Source organism: Chiloscyllium punctatum, chromosome 7, assembly GCF_047496795.1.
Source record: "Chiloscyllium punctatum isolate Juve2018m chromosome 7, sChiPun1.3, whole genome shotgun sequence".
NCBI classification, from domain to species: Eukaryota; Metazoa; Chordata; class Chondrichthyes; order Orectolobiformes; family Hemiscylliidae; genus Chiloscyllium; species Chiloscyllium punctatum.
Window position 1 is genome coordinate 64,626,360 of NC_092745.1, and position 23,389 is coordinate 64,649,748.

The window sequence follows — 23,389 nt, forward strand, 5'->3', positions numbered from 1 at the left end:
TTCTCCAGTTTCCTCATTTCCCCTCCCCCACCTTGTCTCAGTCCCAACCCTCGAACTCAGCACTGCCTTCCTAACCTGCAATCTTCTTCATGACCTCTCTGCCCCCACCCCCACTCCGGCCTATCACCCTCACCTTAACCTCCTTCCACCTATCGCATTTCCAATGCCCCACCCCCAAGTCCCTCCTCCCTACCTTTTATCTTAGCCTGCTGGACACACTTTCCTCATTCCTGAAGAAGGGCTCATGCCCAAAACGTTGATTCTCCTGCTCCTTGGATGCTGCCTGACCTGCTGCGCTTTTCCAGCAACACATTTTCAGCTCTGATCTCCAGCATCTGCAGTCCTCACTTTCCCCTCTTCAGCTTAGACCAGTGCGTTTTCCAAAACACCTACTGCTGGGAACGTCACACCTTCATTTGTGCCATTGCATTGGGGTTTACAGCTTTATGTTTCCCATAACATGCAGCTCATTCTCTCATGTTGCCTCAGTCTCAGTCTCAAGGGCTTTGTATTCATCATGTTGTACTACTCCTCACAAGTCTGCAAAAATCATGATGTTGCAGAAAACACTGCTGTCCTTCCACAGTCATTGCAATGTCAGTCTCAAATTATTTATCACCTATTCAAGCTGATGATGCCCAACCTGTTGCATAGTATAAAGTGATTTAGCAGATTCACTGACCGACATCTCACCAGCATCTATCTTTTTCAGCTTGTTTCACTACTGTCTAGCTAAAAACTTATCTGCAAGGTGACTCAGATTTGAAAAGTTATGGCACTGCTTCCCCAGTACTGGACTTGCTTTCTTTTAGTGTGTGATGTTTTAATGTTGCTAACAGCTGTAATATGGAAAAAAATAGCAGGCGGTATGCACACAGGAAATAAATAAAGGCCAAGTTAATTCTAATATAATTCTTACGTTACACTTAATGGAGGGATATTATCCAGGACAACTGTACTTTTAAACAGTACCATGGAAACCTTTGCTTGAATGTGTGAGTTTAATCAGGGCCCTGGTTGAATGCTTCATAAGAAAGTTGTAATCAACGAGGAGAAAGCGAGGGCTGCAGATGCTGGAGATCAGAGTCGAGAGTGTGGTGCTGGAAAAGCACAGCAGGCCAGGCAGTATCCAACTCATTCCTGATGAACGGCTTTTGCCCGAAACATCGATTCTCCTGCTCCTCGGATGCTGCCTGACCTGCTGTGCTTTTCCAGCACCACACTCTCGACTCATAAGAAAGTCGTACATCATACAACACCTTCTCAATACTACATTAGCTCATCAGTTTGGATTGTGTATTCACATTTCAGATTCTTAAGCTGCTGCCTCAGTGGTGAGAGTGCTAAAACTGAATGATGATTGACTCAGTATGAGTGTGCTGCTAGCACTATCTGAACATACTTTCAAAACTCCAAGTGCATCATCATATACAATGGCAGATCAGAACAAGATCATTATTCATTCACATAACAAAGGACTCTCACTCCATAAATCCACAGCAGCAATGCCTTGCTGTCAGCAGGCAGATGAAATGGTGCAAAATCCCCTTGGCAAAACAATTTCAAGTTTCGGAAAACAGAAACATCATCAGACATTGCTCTGATGGAGTCTCACATCAAAAATAAACATGAAGATAAGAAAATTGCGAAACCACACAACAATGCTATGACAACCGTAACAGACTAATTCAGATAGGACTATTTCATTTTGAACAGTGCATTGAAGACATTTCTTCTCACATCTTGTGGGTTCATCATTCCAGTGAGAGACATGAGACACTTGCAATCTACCATCCAACCATATATTTTTATGATTTCCATATCCATATAATTTCTAATGAAATACTCCATTTTTAAATTCTGTGTTTGGAGCTTCAACTGTTTAGTTTGTGATTCATAACGAGCTTAACTTTGATAATTGGAGTGTTTGTTTAGGATTACCAGAAAATTTGCCTGTACGAAAATTACAATGGAATAGTGCAAAGTGACTGATGTTGGTTGCAATTTGGGATTGTTTGATATAAAGTGGAAACACTGCACTTTGAGATTTTTTATTCAGTCCCATCTAGCAAAGCAGATGGATTGACAACTTAGTAATATATTGACCATGAAACATTTGTCACTGACCAAAGATGTGCAGGTCAGGTGAAATGGCCATGCTAAATTGCCCAAAGTGTTAGATGCATTAGTCAAAGGGGAATGGGTCTGGGTGGGTTACTCTTTGGAGGGTCAGCATGGTTGGGACAAAGGGCCTGTTTCCACACTGTAGGGATTCTTATTTAGAGCAAGTGTAGCAAAGATTCACTTGGCTGATATCGGGGATATCAAGATTGTTGTATGAGCTTCACTAGAATTTTGAAGACTCAGACAGGATCTAATGGAAACTTGAATTCTAACAGGGATGGACAGACTAGATGTGGGCAGGATGTTTTCCTGCTTGGGGATTGTTTAGAACCAGGGGTCACAATCTCAGGAAATGGGGTAGGCTATGTAAGACAGATATGAGGAATAACTTCTTCACTCAACCTGTGGAATTCCCTACAACAAAGGGCTGTGCAGGCTGGATCACTCAGTATATTCAAAGAAGACATTGAATAATGTTTAGATATTAAATTCATCGAACAGTCCCTTTGAGCCATTCAGCCACACAGTCTCTCCCAAGCTTCCACTGAGGTCCTGCACACGCCAATCAGCCAATCAGCGTGCTGACTTATGGACTTCTGATTTCAGACTTTGCACTGAGAAAATGAAATTTGAGGGAGAATGGTGAGGAGGGAGTGTGAGAATATGGCATTGAGATAGAGGACCAGCCATGATCATATTGAATGGTGAAGCAGCCTCTCAGAGCTCAATTGTCTACTTCTGCTCCTAGCTTCCACCTTTCTAACTTTCCAATGTTATTATGTTACTAAACCGCATACATAAGGGAAATATTTACATCCTGTTTGGTCAACCTGATGTTTACGATACTTCTCAATTTTTAAAAACTTAATTCACAGGTTGAAGATGCCACTGGCCAGGAAGCATTTATTGGCCATCCCTAAATGACCAGAGGGCAGTTAAGAGTCAACCCCATTGCTTTGAGTCTGGAGTCACATGTAGACCAGATCAGCTAAGAATTGTAGCTTCCTCCCCTAAAGAACATTAATGAACCAGATGCTATTTTCCAACAATCAACAGTGGATTTGTGGCTATCATTAGACTCTTAATTCCAGATTTTTAAATTAAATTCAAATTCCACCATCTGCCGTGGTGGGATTTGAACCCAGGTCCCTGGAACATTACCTGGTCTCTGGGTTGACCAGGCCATTGCCTCCCATTTAACATCTCTTTGTGTTGTCCTGCTGTATTACCAGCCAGTCACTGATCTGGAATGTCACAAACAGCCCCAGATTGCTTGAAAAATGGGGCTTTCTAACATAGTATTAGAAATGGAAGATCAAACAGTCAGATCAAACTGAAGCCATTTTCCTTCACAATCGATGCTATGGGTGGGGTTTTCATGCTTCAGGTCTGAACTTACGTTTGGTGCCTGGGATCAATTTGTGACAATGCAAATTTGTAAGTCTCAAAAGAGGTCCAATATACACTCACTGCTGCTGCTGCACTTTGACAACAAAACTGCCAAATAAAGTGGAATAATTTGAACCAGTGAAACAGTTTCCTTTGGAAGAGTTGTTAGAACACACTAAGAATACATTGAAGAGTTGATCATTGACCACATCGTGGTGCTCCCAGTTCCCATGCAGAATGTATCCTGTGCTGAAAGAAAGGTCTGAACTCAGAGAACTTGAGGGATGATCAAGGAAAGATCTTCAGTTATCTTCACTTCCCATACTTATCCATCCACCTTGCCCAGCCCATACTGTGGGAACCATTGTTTATTATGGAATGTATAATTTTGGACAAACAGCATGGTTTTGTGTGGAGGATATCTTCCCTCACTAACTTGATCGTGTTTTTTGAGGAGGTGACAAAGGTGATTGATGAGAGAAAAACAGTTGACATTGTCTACATGGACTTCAGTAATGACTTTGACAAGGTTCCTCATGGCAGACTGGTACAAAAGGTGAAGTCACATGGTATTGGGTGGGGGAGGTGCTGGCAAGATGGATGCAGAACTAGCATAGTCATAAGAGATAGAGCGTAGTGATGGAAGGATGCTCTTTGAAATGGAGGGCTGCCACAGATATCAGTGCTGGGACCTCTGCTGTTCGTGATCTACAGAAGTTATTTGGAGGAAAACATAGCTGATCTAACTAGTAAGTTTGCAGACTGTACAATGATTGGTGGAGTTGCGGATAGTGAGGAGGATTGTCAAAGGATACAGCATGATATAGACCAGTTGGAAGCATGGGCAGAAAAATGCAGACAGAGTTTAATCTGGACAAATGTGAGGTGATGCATTTTTTAATGCAGGTGGTAATTACACAGTGAATGGACCTTTAGGAGTCTTGATATGTAGAGGGATCTGGGCGTGCAGGTCCATAGGTCACTGAAGGTGGCATTCCAGGTAGATAAGGTAATAAAAAAAGGTCTATGGTATGCTTGCCTTCATTGGAAGGGGCATTGTGTATAAGGATAGACAAGTTATGCTGCTGCTTTATAGAACTTCAGTTAGACCACACTTGGAATATTGCGTATAGTTCTGATCACCTTATTAGTAGAAGGATGTGGTGGCTTTGGAGAGAGTACCGAAAAGGTTTACCAGCACGTTGCCTAGTATGGGGGATTTTAGCTATAACGAAAGTTTGGATAGATAGGATTTGTTTTCATTGGAATGCAGGAGGTTGAGGGGCAATCTGATAGAAGCTTCTAGGATTGTGAATGGCCTGGATAGACTGTAAAGTATGAAGCTTTTTCTCAGGGTGGAGGGTCAATTAATAGGGGGGTCAAGAAGTGTGGTGCTGGAAAAGCACAGCAGGTCAGGCAGCATCCTAGGAGCAGGAGAATTGACATTTCTGGGGGGGTCGATTCTTCTGCTATCGGATAGTCATATAGATATACACTACGGAAACAGACCCTTCGGTCCAACTCGTCCATGTCAACCAGATATCCCAACCCAATCTAGTCCCACCTGCCAGCACCCAGCCCATATCCCTCCAAACCCTTCCTATTCATATACCCATCCAAATGCCTCTTAATTGTTGCAATTGTACCAGCCTCCACCACATCCTCTGGCAGCTCATTCCATTCACGTACTATCCTTTGAGTGAAAAACTTGCCCCTTAGGTCTCTTTTATATCTTTCCCCTCTCACCCTAAACCTATGCCCTCCCCACCCCAGGGAAAAGACTTTGCCTATTTATCCTATCCATGTCCCTCATGATTTCATAAACCTCTAAAAGGTCACGCCTCAGCCTCCGACAATCCAAGGAAAACAGCCTCAGCCTGTTCAGCCTCTCCCTGTAGCTCAAATCCTCCAATCCTGGCAACATCCTTGTAAATCTTTTCTGAACCCTTTCAGGTTTCACAACATCTTTCCGATAGGAAGGAGACCAGAATTGCATGCAATATTCCAACAGTGGCCTAACTAATGTCCTGTACATGCACAACATGACCTCCCAACTCCTGTACTCAATACTCTGATCAATAAAGGAAAGCATACCAAACGCCTTCTTCACTATCCTATCTACCTGCGTCTTCACTTTCAAGGAACTATGAACTTGCACTCCAAGGTCTCCTTGTTCACCCATACTCTCTAGAACCTTACCATTAAGTGTATAAGTCCTGCTAAGATTTGCTTTCCCAAAATGCAGCACCTCACATTTATCTAAATTAATCTCCATCTGTCACTTCTCAGCCCATTGGCCCATCTGATGAAGATCCCATTGTAATCTGAGGTAACCCTCTTCACTGTCCACAACACCACTAATTTTGGTGTCATCTGCAAACTTACTAACTATACCTCTTATGCTTGCATCCAAATCATTTATATAAATGATGAAAAGTAGTGGACCCAGCACCGATCCTTGTGGCACTCCACTGGTCACAAGCCTCCAGTCTGAGAAACAACCCTCCACTACCAGCATTTTCTTCTATCTTTGAGCCAGTTCTGTATCCAAATGGCTAGTTCTCCCTGTATTCCATGAGATCTAACCTTGCTAATCAGTTTCCCATGGGGAACCTTGTCGAACACCTTACTGAAGTCCATATAGGTCACGTCTATCGATCTGTCCTCATCAATCCTCTTTGCTACTTCTTCAAAAAACTCAATCAAGTTTGTGAGACATGATTTCCCACGCACAAAGCCATGTTGACTATCCAAAATCAGTCCTTACCTTTCCAAATACATGTACATCCTGTCCCTCAGGATTCCCTCCAACAACTTGCCCACCACCGACATCAGGCTCACTGGTCTATCGTTCCCTGGCTTGTCCTTACCATCCTTCTTAAACAGTGGCACCACGTTAGCCAACCTCTAGTCTTCTGTCACCTCACCTGTGACTATCAATGACACAAATATCTCAGTAAGAGGCTCAGCAATCACTTCCTTATCTTCCCACAGAGTTCTAGGGTACACCTGATCAGGTCCTGGGGATTTATCCACTTTTATGTGTTTCAATACATCCAGCACTTCCTCCTCTGTAGTATGGACATTTTTCAAGATGTTACCATCTATTTCCCTACATTCTACATCTTCCATATCCTTTTCCACAGTAAATACTGATGCAAAATACTCGTTCAGTATCTGCCCCATCTCCTGCAACTCCACACAAATCCACAGATGTTGCCTGACCTGCTTTGTTTTTCCAGTACTAAACATGTTGATTCTGATCTCCAGCATCTGCAGTCCTCACTTTCTCCCAATTACTTGGAGACATAGGTTCAAGGTATAGTGGGGTGGGGGGAGGAGCAGGTTTCAAAGAGATGAGCAAGGCAGGATTTTCACACAAAGGATGATGAGAGCCTGGAATGCGCTGCCAGAGGAGGTGTTGGAAGTGAACACAAAGGCGTCATTCAAGATGCACCCGGACAAATACATGAACAGGAAGGGAATATAGGGATACGGATCCTTTGAGTGAAGACAGTTTTACCCTGGAAGGGCAAAATGTGTCAGCGCAGACCTGGAGGGCTGAAGGGCCTGTTCCTGTGCTGCATTGTTATTTGTTCTCTGTTGGATAATGATGATGGTTAATGATTTACAAGATCCAACGGTACCATGGCCAACCCATGGCACTGGGGGGTAAAGGACAGTAATAGTGATGGGGATTCCATAACCCGACAATCACAACAGAGGTATCTGCAACAATAAATGTGATTCCACGATGACATGCTGTCTCCCAGTGCCAGGGACAGAGATATCATGGAGCAACTGCTGGGCACTTTTCTGGGAGGTTATGATCCACAGTGGTACCAATGATCAATGGTAGGAAGAGGGATATTACTCTGAAAACAAGTTTTTGGAAATTCAGAAGGAATTTGAAAAGTAGGACATCTGAAGAAGCACTCTCAGGATTGGACCCAATGCTGTGTGTTCGTGAGCATAGAAATAGGTGAATTGATCAATGGAACTCAAAGCTTTAGGAGTAGTGGAAGAGACGGTATCAGATTTCAGAAGCATTGAGACCAGTTCGGGGACAAGTGGGACCTGTCCAAGATGGTTGGATTAAATTTTAATAGGACCACGACATGGAGATTTGCTAAGGTTATTGGGGAGAGTTTAAACTAGCTTCTCAGGGGGGTGGGAAGCTGAAGTGTCTTTCAAATTACAAAACAATAAAGCCAGTCACAGGAACAGTGAAATCAAAAGGATGGTGAATCAAAGGTGAACATAAGCTCAACTTAGAGTGTGAAATAATGCCAATAAGGTAAAGTTAAGGGCATATGCATGCACTATCCACAACATAGCTGGTCATTTAAATACAAATCAAAGGAAATGGGTGTGACTTAATTGTCATTGTGGAAACTGGGCTGCAGGGTAACTGAGGAGAGGACCTGGATATTCAAGAACATTTAACATTGAGGAAGGAAACGCAAAAATGAAAAGGAGATGATAATAAGGGATGGGATAAATACATTGATCAGAAGTACAAAATGTGAACTCTGTTTGAGTGGGACAAATGTCAAGATGACAGATCAGTACCCCCAAAGTACTATAGGCATTCTTAACTTATAATTCCAAAATGAATACTTTTAAAATAAGGATGGCTACAGACAAAAGTACTGGAGATGTAAATTTACTGACTGTCTGGCAATGTCCTGCATAGGACCCAATGGAAGGTTGTACCAAGAAAGGAAACTTTAATCAGAGAGAGAGAGAGAGAGAGATGCAACAGGAAGAGATAATGAGGCGACAGGCTATCTTACTTCTCTCAGCAGAAAGGCCCACCTCTTACAGACATGTTTTGTATTTTGCTCTTCCAGGAATATGTACAAACCAGATCCTGGTCTGTTTGCGCTAACTGAAGAATGTGTGCTGGTGGCAGAAAGAATCTGAAGCAGAGTCATATCAGACTTGAAACATTATGATTAGATATCCCTACAGTGTGTAAACATGTCCTTCAGCCCAACAAGTCCACACCGACCCTCCAAGAGCAACCCACCCCACTTCTGACTAATGCACCTAACAATTATGGACAATTTAGCATAGCCAATTCACCTGACCTGCACATCTTTGGACTGTGGGAGGAAACCAGAGCACCCAAAGGAAACCCACACAGACATAGGGAAAACATGCAAACTCCACACGGACAGTCGCCCGAGGCTGGAATCAAACCTGGGACCCTGATGCTGTGAGGCAGTAGTGCTAACCACTGAGCCACCGTGCCACTCTCTGTATCTCTTTCCACAACTGCTCGGTTTCTCTAGCACTTTTGATTTTATTTCAGACTTGCAATTTATGCTTTTATTAAGGGAGTGACTGGGTTCAGGTAGGCAGCCACACTGATGAACACAAGGTTATTCACAAACCATTGTCACAAAAGAATGAAAATATGTTCCTGGGCTTTATTAAGAATACAAAAGGGTTTGTGCTGTGGGAGCTTAATAAGCGTGTGGGGCAGGTAGTCGAACAGTTGACAATAGACTTCTTTTTTTCTTATTGTCTTCAAATGACTTAATGTAAAATTTGTTTAACTAAGTCTTTGTACATTAAACAATCAAAGACATCTACCAATTCCCCAAGATGAAGAAAAATGAATGTTCACTAGAAATAAAAATAATAGCCTCAATTAGCATGCTTTTCAAAAAAAAAGGAAGAAAAGACAGCTGGTGTCTTTTCTCCTTTGGGACCATGCAGACACAAAGAAAGAACACCTCTTTGCTGTTTCTCCTTGGTGTTACCTGGGAAAGTGTGCTGACACTCAAACACTACTATTTCCTCCGAGAGTGTGGTGCTAGAAAAGCAAGGCAGGTCAGGCAGCATCCGAGGAGCAGGAAAATCAACATTTCGGGCAAAAGCCCTTCATCAGGAATTAGGCTGGGAGGCTCGGGGGAGGAGAGATAAATGGGAGGGGGCTGGGGCTGGGGGTACAATAGCTGAGAGTGCAATAGGTGGATAGAGGTGGGGGTGATGGTGATAGGTCAGAGGGGAGGGTGGAACGGATAGGTAGGAAGGAAGACTGACCGGTTGGACAGGTCATGGGGGGCTGTTGACCTGGAAGATAGGAGCTGGGATAAGGTTGGGGGAAGGGAAATGAAGAAACTGGTTAAATTCACATTGATGTGCTGGGGTTGAAGGGTCCTGAGGTGGAAGATGAGGCATTTTTCCTCCAGGCGTTGGGTGGTAAGGAATTGGCAAAGAAGGAGGCCCAGGACCTGCATGTCCTCAGCAGAGTGGGACGGGGAGTTGAAGTGTTCAACCACGGGGTTGTAGGGTTGGTTGGTGTGGACATCCCAGAGATATTCTCTGAAGCGCTCTGCGAGTAGGTGTCCATTTCCCCAATGTAGAGGAGACCGCATCGGGATCAACGGATGCAGTAAACGATGTGTGGAAGCGTAGGTTAAACTTTGATGGATATGGAAGGATCTTATGGAGCCTTGGATGGAGGTGAGGGTGGTGGGGTGGGCACAGGTTTTGAAATTTCTGTAGTGGCAGGTGAAGGTGCAGGGAGGGAGGGTGGGTTATTGGGGGAGGTGTGGACCTGACGAGGTAATCACAGAGGGAATGATCTTTACAGAAAGCGGATAAGGGTGGGGAGGGAAATATATCTCGGGTGGTGGGGTCCGTTTGTAAGTGGCGGAAATAGCAGAGGATGATGCGATGTATACAGAGGTTAGTGGGGTGGAAGGTGAGGACCAGGGGTGTTCTGTCCTTGGTGCAGTTGGAAGGGTGAGGTTCAAGGGCGGAGGTGGAGGAAGTGGATGAAATGCACTGGAGAGCATCATCAACTACGTGGGAGGGGAAATTGGGGTCTTTAAAAAAGGAGACCATCTGGTTTCCCTTATACCCAATTCCTCCGCCTCCACTGCATCTACTCCCAGGAGAACCAGTTCCACCACAGAACACACCAGATGGCCTCCTTCTTCAAAGACTGTAATTTCCCCTCCTACATGGCTGATGATGCCTTCCAGCACATCTCATCCATATCCACCACCTCTGCCCTCGAACCCCACCCCTCCAACCGCAACAAGGACAGAACAACCACCCCCAGTCCTCATCTTCCACCCCACCAACCTCCGAATACTTCACATCATCCTCTGCCATTTCCACCTCCTACAAACAAACCCCCACACCAGAGATGAATTTTCCTCCCCACCCCCACCAGCTTTCCATACAGACTGTTCCCTCTGCAACTACCTTGTCAGCTCCATGCCCCCCAACAACCCACCCTCTCTACATTGGGGAGATAGGATACTTACTCGCAGAGTGTTTCAGAGAACATCTCCAGGACACCCACACTAACCAACCCCACTGCCCTGTGGTAACTCCGCTGAGGACATACAGATCCTGGGCCTCCTCCATCGCCCATTCCTTACCACCCGACACCTGGAGGAAGAACGCTTCACCTTTCGCCTCAGGACCCTCCAACCCCTTGGCATCAATGTGGATTTCACCAGTTTCTTCATTTCCCTTCCCCCCCCCACCCTTATCCCAGTTCCAACCCTCCAACTTGGCACCGCTCTCATGACCTTTCCTACCTGACCATCTTCCTTCCCACCCATCCGCTCCACCCTCCCCTCTGACCTATCACGTTTATCCCCACCTCCATCTCCCTCTCGCACTCTCAGCTACCTCCCCCATAGCCCCACCCCCCTTCCATTTATCTCTCCATCCCTGAGGCTCCCAGCCTCATACCTGATGAAGGGCTTTTGCCCGAAACATTGATTTTCCTGCTCCTCGCATGCTGCCTGACCTGCTGTGCTTTTCCAGCACCACACTCTCAACTCTAATCTCCAACATCTGCAGTCATCACTTTCACCTAGCTGTTTCCTACCACTATTTCCTTGTTCATCACAGAATGATTTAATCAAAGTACTTGAAGTCTCCAATATACTGGTTTGATTGATTTAAGTTAACAGAAAACACCAACCAGTTTTCTCGATTTAACAAGGACTATTAGTTAATACAATTTTATTATTTCTAGCCACAGGTAAACAAAGCTATGAACTTTCAACATACAATTCAATTAGTTGAAATTGCAACACCCTTTTAAAACCCCTCGACACATATAAAAGACAGACACTGACAAACAAAAAACATTTGTGTTCTGGGTGGAGGCAAAGGAAGTGGGGAAATAAAGTTCAATAGCACCAGTCTATGGGATTTGATGAAATGTTCCTTTTATTTCTCAGGACCTTTTAGAGTCATAGAAACAGACCCTTCGGTCCAACCTGTCCATGCCGACCAGATATCCCAACCCAATCTAGTCCCACCTGCCAGCACCCGGCCCATATCCCTCCAAACCCTTCCTATTCATATACCCATCCAAATGCCTCTTAAATGTTACAATTGTACTAGCCTCCACCACATCCTCTGGCAGCTCATTCCATACACTCACCAACCTCTGTGTTTTTGTTCTCCAATTTCGAATACTTTGGATTTTTCCACTTGTATACAGGAGTCAGGGGGTGATTTGTGCACTAATTTTAAAGTTACTGTTAAAGGTAACTGGTATGAAAAGACAATTAGCTTTTTTAAATCTTCGGGTACAGGTAAAGACCCAGAACCTGCTTCTTTAGCAATCTGGAGGCTTCTCTGCTACTATAAATCCCAAGCTGTTCACTTGCCAGGAAGCCAATCAGAGTGTTGTTGTCAAGGTGATAAAATCCAGCATCTCATTTCCCCCTCCAACTCTATTTTGATTTAGTCCCTACCCTCCCCTTCACTGTTTTGATCACACAGCATTGCCCTGTGGTTTGAAGGGCAGTGCTTGTCACTGGCCACTTGGGTGTTTTTCATATCTTCCAGAAAAAATAAAAAAAAGAAAAAAAAAAAAATCCAGCATCCACAATTGGTCTCATTTGCACAAAACAATCAGCAATCTGTTGCTGGATGAAACTCATTCTACATGGTCTCACACACACACACACACATGCTGTGGTATCTTCTCTCCTCTCCCACTGCTGGCAAGGCAGTAGTGTAAGTACAACACACGATGTGTTTCGGTAACTTGATTTTAAAAGTGCAACAATTCCTCACATGGTCCCTGGTTTTAAAGTAACCATTTTCTCATTTCAGTTGACAATCAAACACAAAGAAAAATGAAACAATGCAGTCTATTGTTACAATGCGGAGGTCGAACCACTCTGCTAATTAAAACTAAAACGCCCAGAGAAGCTCAATTTGCTTCATAATTTGTTAAAAACATGAGTGAGTGAAAGAGAACTCCTGATTTCCACTGTTTAAAGAAAATAAAACTTTTTTTTAACTCTAACAGTGAACACTAAACAAAAACTATTAACAAACCTGAGCCACCATTTCTTCTTAGCTAATCAATGCTGACCCCAATGCTATGATGTGTTGGGTATGCTAGAAGTTATTAAGGTGAAAAAATCCCCAAGACCAGATGGGATCTATCCCAGGTTGCTGAGGGAGGCGAGAGAGGAAATAGCTGAGGCCCTGACAGATATCTTTGTGGCATCCTTAAATACAGGTGAGGTGCTGGAGGACTGGAATGTTGCTCATGTTGTCCCCCTGTACAAGAAGAATAGTAGGGATATTCCGGGTAACTACAGACCAGTGAGCCTGACACCGGTGGTAGGGGAGTTGCTGGAGAGGGTACTGAGAGATAGGATCTATTTATATTTGGAAAGGAATGAGTTTATCAGTGATAGACAACATGGTTTTGTGTGGGGGAGATCGTGCCTTACCAACTTAATAGAGTTCTTCAAGAAAGTGACCAAGTTGTTAGATGAAGGAAGGGCTGTTGATGTCATAAACATGGATTTTAGTAAGGTGTTTGATAAGGTTCCCCATTGTAGACCACTGGAGAAAGTGAACTCACATGGTGTGCAGGGTTTCTAGCTAGGTGGATATAGAACTGGTTGAGCAACAGGAAACAGAGAGTGGTAGTTGAAGGGAGTTTCTCGAAATGGAGAAAGGTGACCAGTGGTCCACAGGGGTCATTATTGAGGCCACTGTTGTTTGTAATATATACAAATGATCTGGAAGAGGGCACTGTTGGTATGATCAGCAAGTTTGCAGATGACACAAAGATTGGTGGAGTAGCAGAAAGCAAAGGGACTGTCAGAGAATACAGAGGATATACATAGACTGGAGAGTTGGACGGAAAAGTGACAGATGTCTTTCAATCCAGACAAATGTGAGGAGATGCATTTAGGCAAGTCTAATTCTAGAGCAAATTATACAGTGAACAGAAGAGCCTTGTGAAAAGTTGATGAACAGAGAGATCTGGGAGTGCAGGTCCATTGTACCCTGAAGGTTACTGCACAGGTGGATAGAGTGGTCAAGAAGGCATTTACTATGCTTGCCTTCATTGGACGGAGTATGGAGTATAAGAGCTGGCAAGTCATGTTAAATTGTACAAGACATTGGTTCGGCCGCATTTAGAATACTGTGTACAGTTCTGGTCGCCACACTACCAAAAGGATGTGGACGCTTTCGAGAGAGTGCAGAGAAGGTTTACGAGGATGTTGCCTGGTATGGAAGGTGCTAGCTATGAAGAGAAGTTGAGTAGGTTAGGATTGTTTTCATTAGAAAAAAGGAGATTGAGGGGGGACCTGATTGAGGTCTACAAAATCATGAAGGGTATAGACAGGGTGGATAGAGGTAAGCTTTTTCCCAGGTTGAAGAATTCAATAACCAGAGGTCATGCTTTCAAGGTGAGAGGTGGAAAGTTTAAGGGGGATACACGCAGCAAGTACTTCACACGAGGGTGGTGGGCTTCTGGAATGCGTTGCCAGCAGAGGTGGTAGTGGCAGGCACGGTAGATTCATTTAAGATGCGTCTGGACAGATGCATGAGGAGGTGGGGAGCAGAGGGATACAGATGCTTAGGAATTGACCGGCAGGTTTAGACAGTACATTTGGATCGGCTCAGACTTGGAGGGCCGAAGGGCCTGTTCCTGGGTTGTAAATTTTCGTTGTTCTATTAAAAGCCTGCTCCAATAACACAATCACTCAAAGTCCATGCAGTCTGTTATGCTGTTTTCCTTCCGGTCTTCCAAATCTGCTGTGTCCTTCCATCCTTCCAATTCTGCTGTCCTGTCCCTGGGCCGTCATCTATGATGTCTTTTACTGCTAGTACTTTTAGCTATCAAATGTCTTAATATCTTTTAAGTAGTTGGTGCCTTCTTAGAGATTTCTTGTGAGAGTAAGATGTTTATTTCTTTAGATGGCAGTTGGCACTCTCTTAATTTTCATATATCCTGGGTTTATATACCCCCCTCATGACATATTACATTTTTATAACTTGGTTGGTTCTTGGGTGTCAAAACAATCCATTTTAAATTCAATTGGTCCTTTGTCTCCACGCGCCCCTTCCAAATCAATTGGCTGAATTTAAAATGCTGCTTGGGCCTGCTCAATACAAAATGTCAATTCAAGCATCTGCCTCCCAACAGACATTTATTTTTAAACATCTAAGCGCCAAAAAGAACGCTATCGCTTAAAGGGAACAACAATGCTTTCCCTGCATTTTACAATTTTACAACCTTTACACACCAACTTCATGACACCATATGTTGGTGAAATGAAAAAAAAAGGAAACAAGTGATCCTTTGCTTCAAATAGTAAGCTACTTTCCAAGCCTAGAAAGCACTCCTGGTAGTTGGATATTGAATAGGCCGACTGGTTCGTTCACTGGAAGTTGAGAGATGAGACATGTGACTGGATTTTTTGTATATGGTGTGAGCTAATATTACAGGTCAAAACGGTGCAAAGGTAGTCTAATCTTTTCCGGTAGGAAGCTCACTATTATGTATATGTCAGTTGAAAATCACACAATATCAGGTTATAGTCCAACAGGTTTATTTGAAAGTACCAGCTTTTGGAGCACTGCTCCTTCGTCAGGTAGCTACCTCCACTTCATGAATATGTAAGGAACTCCAAACCTTGGCCCATGCCCAAAGAACAGGGCGGAGTTACATGACACTGTGCCACCAGAAAGAATGTGCAACCCATCTGATGGAATTGGAACTACTTGTCTGTACTTTTCAGTAGCTACAAAAATGAGGATTTGCATCTTCAAGTTCATCAGGTTGTTGCTCCAATTTCTGCAATGGGTTGCCTATACTGACACAACTACTTAACCCATGTAAACTAACTTATCAGGAGCCTGGGAACCTGGAGTAATTTTCCAGTGGAAACACAAGGTGCACAAAGAATGAGGAGAATGAGGAGAAACATAAGATCTTAGGTAGGGTCAGACTAAGAGGGCATACAACAAGGTCTAAATTGAGCTTATAGTGTGTGTATGTAAGAGATCAGAGCAAATAAGATTGGAGAGTTTCAGGCAGAGATATGGGATATATTGCTGTTACAATACAGAGATCTGGCACAAAAAGGAACAAAACTGGGTATTAAACATTTATGGATACAAGGAGGGAGGAGGGATGGCGGATTTGATTAAGGAAAGTATTGTATTGTTGGAGCGAGAAAGGGGAGATAATGGAGGGCGTCAAGGACAGAGCATATTTGGTTACAGCTTCAAAATGACAGAACTATCAGAAAACTACTGAATGTATTTTATATATCACCAATGGGTGGGAAAGACACAGAGGACAAATTTGCAAGGAAACTGCAGAAATTATAGACTATTTATAATTGGGAACTTGAACAATCCCAGTTCTAAGAAGAAAGTTGTGAAGTAAGGAACAAAGGCAAGAATTTCTATAAGATGTTCAGTTTAATTTTTTACTTCAATGTTTACCACTCCAAAGAAGAAGGAGACATTGCTGGATCTGGTACAGGTATAAGTCAAGAGTCAGCCCAGAGCTTTTGGGGGACATTTATCCGAATATCACAAGGGTTTGATTAGAATTTATAGAATCCCTACAGTATGGAAACAGGTCCTTCAGCCCAACAAGTCCACACTGACCCTCCTAAGACTAACCCATCCAGACCCATTCTCCTACCCTATTATACTATATTGACTATGGGCAATTTAGCATGACTAATTCAACTGACCTGCACATCTTTGGACTGTGGGAGGAAATCAGAGCAAATCCACGCAGACATGGGGAGAATGTGCAAACTCCACACAGACAGTCACCCAAGATTGAACCCAGGTCCCTGGCACTATGAGGCAGCAGTGTTAACCACTGAGTCACTGTGCCACCCACTAGCCAAGGAGCAGTGCAGAGCAAAAATTGGAGAAAGGCTAATTTTGATGGGATGAGACTAGATTTAGCCCATGTAAATTGGAATCAAGTAACGCCATGTAAATTTATAACTGCTAAATAGGCTGCCTTTACAGAGCAGGATACTTGCATGCAGTTGAGATACATTTCCATGTGGTCAAACGGTAAGGCAAACAAAACCAGGGCTCCCAAGAAGACAAGAGAAACAGAAAGCAAGCTGAAACAGAAAATTGGTGGATAAGCCAGATATTAGGGTGTTAACACAATCAAGAACCCGAGTTTAGAATAGAGAGGTGCTGGAAAAGCACAGCAGGTCAGGCAGCATCCAAGGAGCAGGAAAATCGACATTTCGGGCAAAAGCCCTTTATCAGGAATGAGCTCATTCCTGATTTTCCAGCTCCTCGGATGCTGCCTGACCTGCTGTGCTTTTCCAGCACCACTCTAATCTAGACTCTGATCTCAGCATCTGCAGTCCTCAAATTCACCACAATCAAGAACCAGGCTGAACGCAGAGAATTCGGAAGAAAAGTGATAAAGAAATAAGAGCAGCAAAGAGAGCATGAGAAGAAGAGAGGGTATGAAAAGAGAATGACAGCAAACATAAAAGGGAATCCAGGAATATACCTTAGGCAAAGTAACAGTTAAAGACTGGTAAATGGAAGTATGGCACTGATTAGGGACCAAGAGATGTGCTTATGTATGCAAGCAGTGGGCATACCTCTGGTATTAAGTGGAGACTTTGCATCTCAAGGAGAATAAGGTTGCCAAAGTCTGGTGTGGAAGAGGAATTAGGTGATAAGAAACAATTGAAAAAAGGTAGCTACTAGAAAGGCTGCCTATGTTCAATGTAAGTAGGTTACATGGGCCAGATCAGATGCATCCAAGGATATTGAAGGAAGTAAGGGTCAAACTTATGCAGGCATTTGCCATAATTTCTGATTCCTCTTTAGATACAGCCACAGTGCCAAAGAACTGGAGAATTACAAAAGTTACACTTTTTCAGAAAAGGATGTAAAACTAAGCCCAACAATGGCAGGCCAGTTAGCTTAACCATGTCAATTGGAGAGAAAGCAAAGTTAACTCAAATACTGTTGTTTATGAAACAAGGAATATAATTCTAAAAGAGGCAGGAACTGAAGAGACTGGCAGTATGAGTCTAACCAGTGAAGAGTTTTCCTCCATTTCCCATTGACTCTAGTTTTGCTAGGGCTCATTGATGCCATATTTATTTAAATATTGTCTTGATGTCAAGTCCTGGCACTCTCACCTCACCTCTGGAGTTCAGCTCATTTGTTCCTGGTTACACCAAGGCTGTATTAAAGTTAACAGCTGAGTGCCCATTGCAAAACCGATGCCAAGTATTAGAGAGTTGGTTATTCCTTTGCAAGCATTACTTAGTAGCACCACTAATGACTCCTTCCATCACTTTGCTAATGATCAAGGTACACTCACAAAGCAGTAATGAGCTGTCTTAGATGTGTCTTGCTTTTTGTGGACAGGTCATACCTGGGCAATTGTCCATGTTGCTGGGTAGATGCCAGTGTTATCCCTCTACTGGAACATCTTAGCTAGGGGGCAGCAGGTCTGGAGCACAAGTCTCCAGTATTGCTGGAATATTGTCCGGAGCCACATCCTTTGCAGCATCCAGTGCCATCAGCCGTTCTTTGATATCTTGTGGAACAAATCAAATTAGCTGAACACTGGCATTTTTTGAGGCTGGGGACATCTGGAGGATGCCATGATGTATCATACACATGCCACTTCCAATTGATGATTTTTGCAGATATGTCAGCCTTATCTTTTGCACAGATGTGCTGGGCTCCCCAATCATTGAGGATAAGGATATTTGCAAGCCCTCCTCCTCTAGTGAATTGTCTTAATTGTCCACCACCATTCACGACTGGATGTGACAGGACTGCAGAGCTCAGTTCTTATCTGATGGTTGTGGGATTGCTTAGCTCGGTCTATGATTAGATTAGATTACATTACATATTAGATTAGATTAGATTACATGACATTACAGTGTGGAAACAGGCCCTTCGGCCCAACAAGTCCACACCCACCCGCCAAAGCGCAACCCACCCATACCCCTACATTTACCCCTTACCTAACACTACGGGCAATTTAGCATGGCCAATTCACCTGACCTGCGCATCTTTGGACGGTGGGAGGAAACCGGAGCACCCAAAGGAAACCCACGCAGACACAGGGAGAACGTGCAAACTCCACACAGTCAGTCGCCTGAGGCAGAAATTGAACCCGGATCTATGATTTGCTGCCTATTCAGTTTGGCATGCTGCTTAGTAATATCACCAAATCTAATTTTTAGGTATGCTTGTTTCTACTCCTTCATTGCACTCCTACACTCTTCATTGAACCAGAGTCGATCCCACTAGTTTGATGACAATGGTAGAATGGGGATCTGCCAGGCATGAGGTTGCACATTGTGGTGGATTACAATTTTGCTCCTGTTGATGGCCCACTTAGTATAGTGATAGTTACATATTCTCAACATGAAGACAGGACTTTGTCTTGGTGTATGGGCATAAGTCACCAAAGGTGTCTAGACATGCTGGCAAAGCAGTTAACAAGGTTCCCAGAATCCTGGACTTTCAGAAACAAATGCAAGGAATTGAGAAACAAACTTGCAAGCAGATCTCAGCTATCGGTAAGAATAGTAGGGTAGTTATGGTAGGGGATTTTAACTTTCCAAACATGGACTGGGCCTGCCACAGTGTTAAAGGCTTAGATGGAGAGGAATTTCTTAAGTGTGTACAAGACAATTTTTTGATTCAGTATGTGAATGTACCTACTAGAGAAGGTGCAAAACTTGACCTACTCTTGGGAAATAAGGCAAGGCAGGTGACTGAGGTGTCAGTGGGGGAGCACTTTGGGGCCAGCAACCATAATTCTATTCGTTTTAAAATGGTGATGGAAAAGGATAGACCAGATCTAAAAGTTGAAGTTCTAAATTGGAGAAAGGTCAATTTTGACGGTATTAGGCAAGAACTTTCAAAAGCTGATTGGAGACAGATGTTCGCTGGTAAAGGGACGGCTGGAAAATGGGAAGCCTTCAGAAATGAGATAACAAGAATCCAGAGAAAGTATATTCCGGTCAGGGTGAAAGGGAAGGCTGGTAGGTATAGGGAATGCTGGATGACTAAAGAAATTGAGGGTTTGGTTAAGAAAAAGAAGGAAGCATATGTCAGTTATATACGAGTCAGATCGAGTGAATCCTTATAACAGTTTAAAGAAAGTAGGAGTATATTTCAGAGGGAAATCAGGAGGGCAAAACGGGGACATGAGATAGCTTTGGCAAATAGAATTAAGGAGAATCCAAAGGGTTTTCACAAATATATTAAGGACAAAAGGGTAACTAGGGAGAGAATAGGGCCCCTCAAAGATCAGCAAGGCAGCCTTTGTGTGGAGGCGCAGAAAATGGGGGAGATACTAAATGAATATTTTGCATCAGTATTTACTGTGGAAAAGGATATGGAAGATATCGACTGTAGGGAAATAGATGGTGACATCTTGCAAAATATCCAGATTACAGAGGAGGAAGTGCTGGATGACTTGAAACAGTTAAAAGTGGATAAAGCCCCAGGACCTGATCAGGTGTACCTGAGAACTCTGTGGGAAGCTAGGGAAGTGATTGCTGGGCCTCTTGTTGAGATATTTATATCATCGATAGTCACAGGTGAGGTGCTGGAAGACTGGAGGTTGGCAAACGTGGTGCTACTGTTTAAGAAGAGCGGTAAAGACAAGCCAGGGAACTATAGACTAGTGAGCCTGACCTCGGTGGTGGGCAAGTTGTTGAAGGGAATCCTGAGGGACAGGATGTACATGTATTTGGAAAGGCAAGGACTGATTCAGGATAGTCAACATGGCTTTGCGCGAGGGAAATCATGTCTCACAAACTTGATTGAGTTTTTTGAAGAAGTAACAAAGAAGATTGTAAGGCATTCGACAAGGTTCCCTATGGGAGACTGATTAGCAAGGTTAGATCTCATGGAATACAGGGAGAACTAGCCATTTGGATACAGAATTGGCTCAAAGATAGAAGATGGTGGAGGGTTATTTTTCAGACTGGAGGCCTGTGACCAGTGGAGTGCCACAAGGATCGGTGCTGGGCCCACTACTTTTTGTTATTTACATAAATGATTTGGATCCGAGCATAAGAGGTACAGTTAGTAAGTTTGCAGATGACACCAAAATTAGAGGTGTAGTGGACAGTGAAGAGGGTTACCTCAGATTACAACAGGATCTGGACCAGATGGGCCAATGGGCTGAGAAGTGGCAGATGAAGTTTAATTCAGATAAATGCGAGGTGCTGCATTTTGGAAAAGCAGATCTTAGCAGGACTTATACACTTAATGGTAAGGTCCTGGGGAGTGTTGCTGAATAAAATGACCTTGGAGTACAGGTTCACAGCTCCTTGAAAGTGGAGTCGCAGGTAAATAGGATAATGAAGATGATGTTTGGTATGCTTTCCTTTATTGATCAGTGTATTGAGTACAGGAGTTGGGAAGTCATGTTGCGGCTGTACAGGACATTGGTTAGGCCATTGTTGGAATATTGCATGCAATTCTGGTGTCCTTCCTATCGGAAAGATGTTGTGAAACTTGAAAGGGTTCAGAAAAGACTTACAAGGATGTTGCCAGGGTTGGAGGATTTGAGCTATAGGGAGAGACTGAATAGGTTGGGGCTGTTTTCCCTGAGCATCAGAAGCTGAGGGGTGACCTTATAGAGGTTTACAAAATTATGAGGGGCATGGATAGGATAAATAGACAAAGTCTTTTCTCTGGGGTCAGGGAGTCCAGAACTAGAGGGCATAGGTTTAGGGTGAGAGGGGAAAGATATAAAAGAAACCTAAGGGGCAACTTTTTCACACAGAGGGTGGTACGTGTATGGAATGAGCTGCCAGAGGTTGTGGTGGAGGCTGGTACAATTGCAACATTTAAGAGGCATTTGGATGGGTATATGAATAGGAAGGGTTTGGAGGGATATGGGTCGGGTGCTGGCAGGGTGGGACTAGATTGGGTTGGGATATCTGGTCGGCATGGATGGGTTGGACCGAAGGGTCTGTTTCCATGCTGTATATCTCTATGACACATTCAAAATAGGATTCAATAATCCCATTGTGGTGAATGTTCACAAAATATAGTTCCACCGCAATGGGATTATTGAATCCTATTTTGAATGTGAAGCCATTTAAGAAGATGAAGGGCTTATGCCTGAAACATTGATTCTCCTGCTCCTCTGATGCTGCCTGACCTGTTGCACTTTTCCAGCACCACACTCTTGACTCTGATCTCCAGCATCTGCCGTTCTCACTTCCACCCGTTTAAGAAAATGCACAGATTTATAAGAATGATTCTAGGGATGAAAGACTTTAGGTTTGTGGGTAGTTTGGAGAAGTTCGGTCATGCACCTTGGAGGAGAAAAGATTGAGAAGGGATTTGAAAGAGGTTTTCAAAGTCCTGAGGCGTTTGAAGAGAGCAGCGGAAATTGCCTCAATTGGTGGAATAGATATTGATTTACGTTGTAGAGCAAAATAACTAATGGTGACATGAGGGAAACCCATTTTTATTCAGCAAGTACATATAGGTTTGGAACATACCTGCCTGAGAGCATGGTGGTGGTAAATGCAATCAAAGATTTCAATGAATTGAAGAGAAAAAACAATATATTGTTGCAACAAAATGCAGGGGGATTCGAATATTTGCTCTTGCAGTGAGTTCACAGGGACACAATTTGCTGAATGACCTCTTTCTGTTCTGTAATAATTCCTTGCATCTACGTTTCAAACAATCTTAACTTTTGGACAAATCCTGCAGCATTCAGTAATGTCTTTTATTGAACTGGGTGCAGTCCACAAGACCATAATAAATGGAGGATAAATGGGTAATTTGGGCCATTTGAGTCCTCTCTGCCCTCCAGGATAAGATAGTGGCTGATGGGATCATCCTCAATCCACTTTCCTGCCTTTCCCTCATAAGCATTGATTCCCCAGGTGATTAGAAAACAGTCTATTTCAGGCTTAAATATATTTCATAACCCAAGCTCGACAGCTCTCTGTGGTAATGAATTCCACCATCCAGTCATTTCATTTTAGCATACATTTCAGGAAGTAATTCCTCACATGCCCTGATTATCTACAGCAAGGGATTTTGGAAATGATAACATTCCAATGAAAGCAAACATAGGATTCAACTCAGTATTTTTAGTTCATGCTTTGATGATATGGATCCCTCCTTCAGTTATATCTCATGAATTAGTCAAAATCGATGAAATCAATTGGTTAATTATCACTGATGGTATAGTGCAAAGCTTTTAAAGTCACTTCAGAATGCAAAAGAATCAATTAAAATGGTTTAATTTATATTTTCTATTTCTTGCACCTGGTGTCACGTTATTGGTTTTCCAGTTCAGGTGTATCCTGAATGGGACATAAATGACATATGGGGCTTGTTCCTGTTTCTCTCCATTAATAGGCAAAGATATCCATCATTGTCTGAGGCAACACAAGCCATATTGTCCTGTCAGACACAAGTTACCATGTTAAACTACACAGAAGTGACTCAGCGATCATTTTGGGACTTGGATAAATAAAACACTGGGCACAAGACAAAAGTTAAGTGACAGCATGACAACATGTTTTATTCATGAGTTTGCGCAGTATTACTT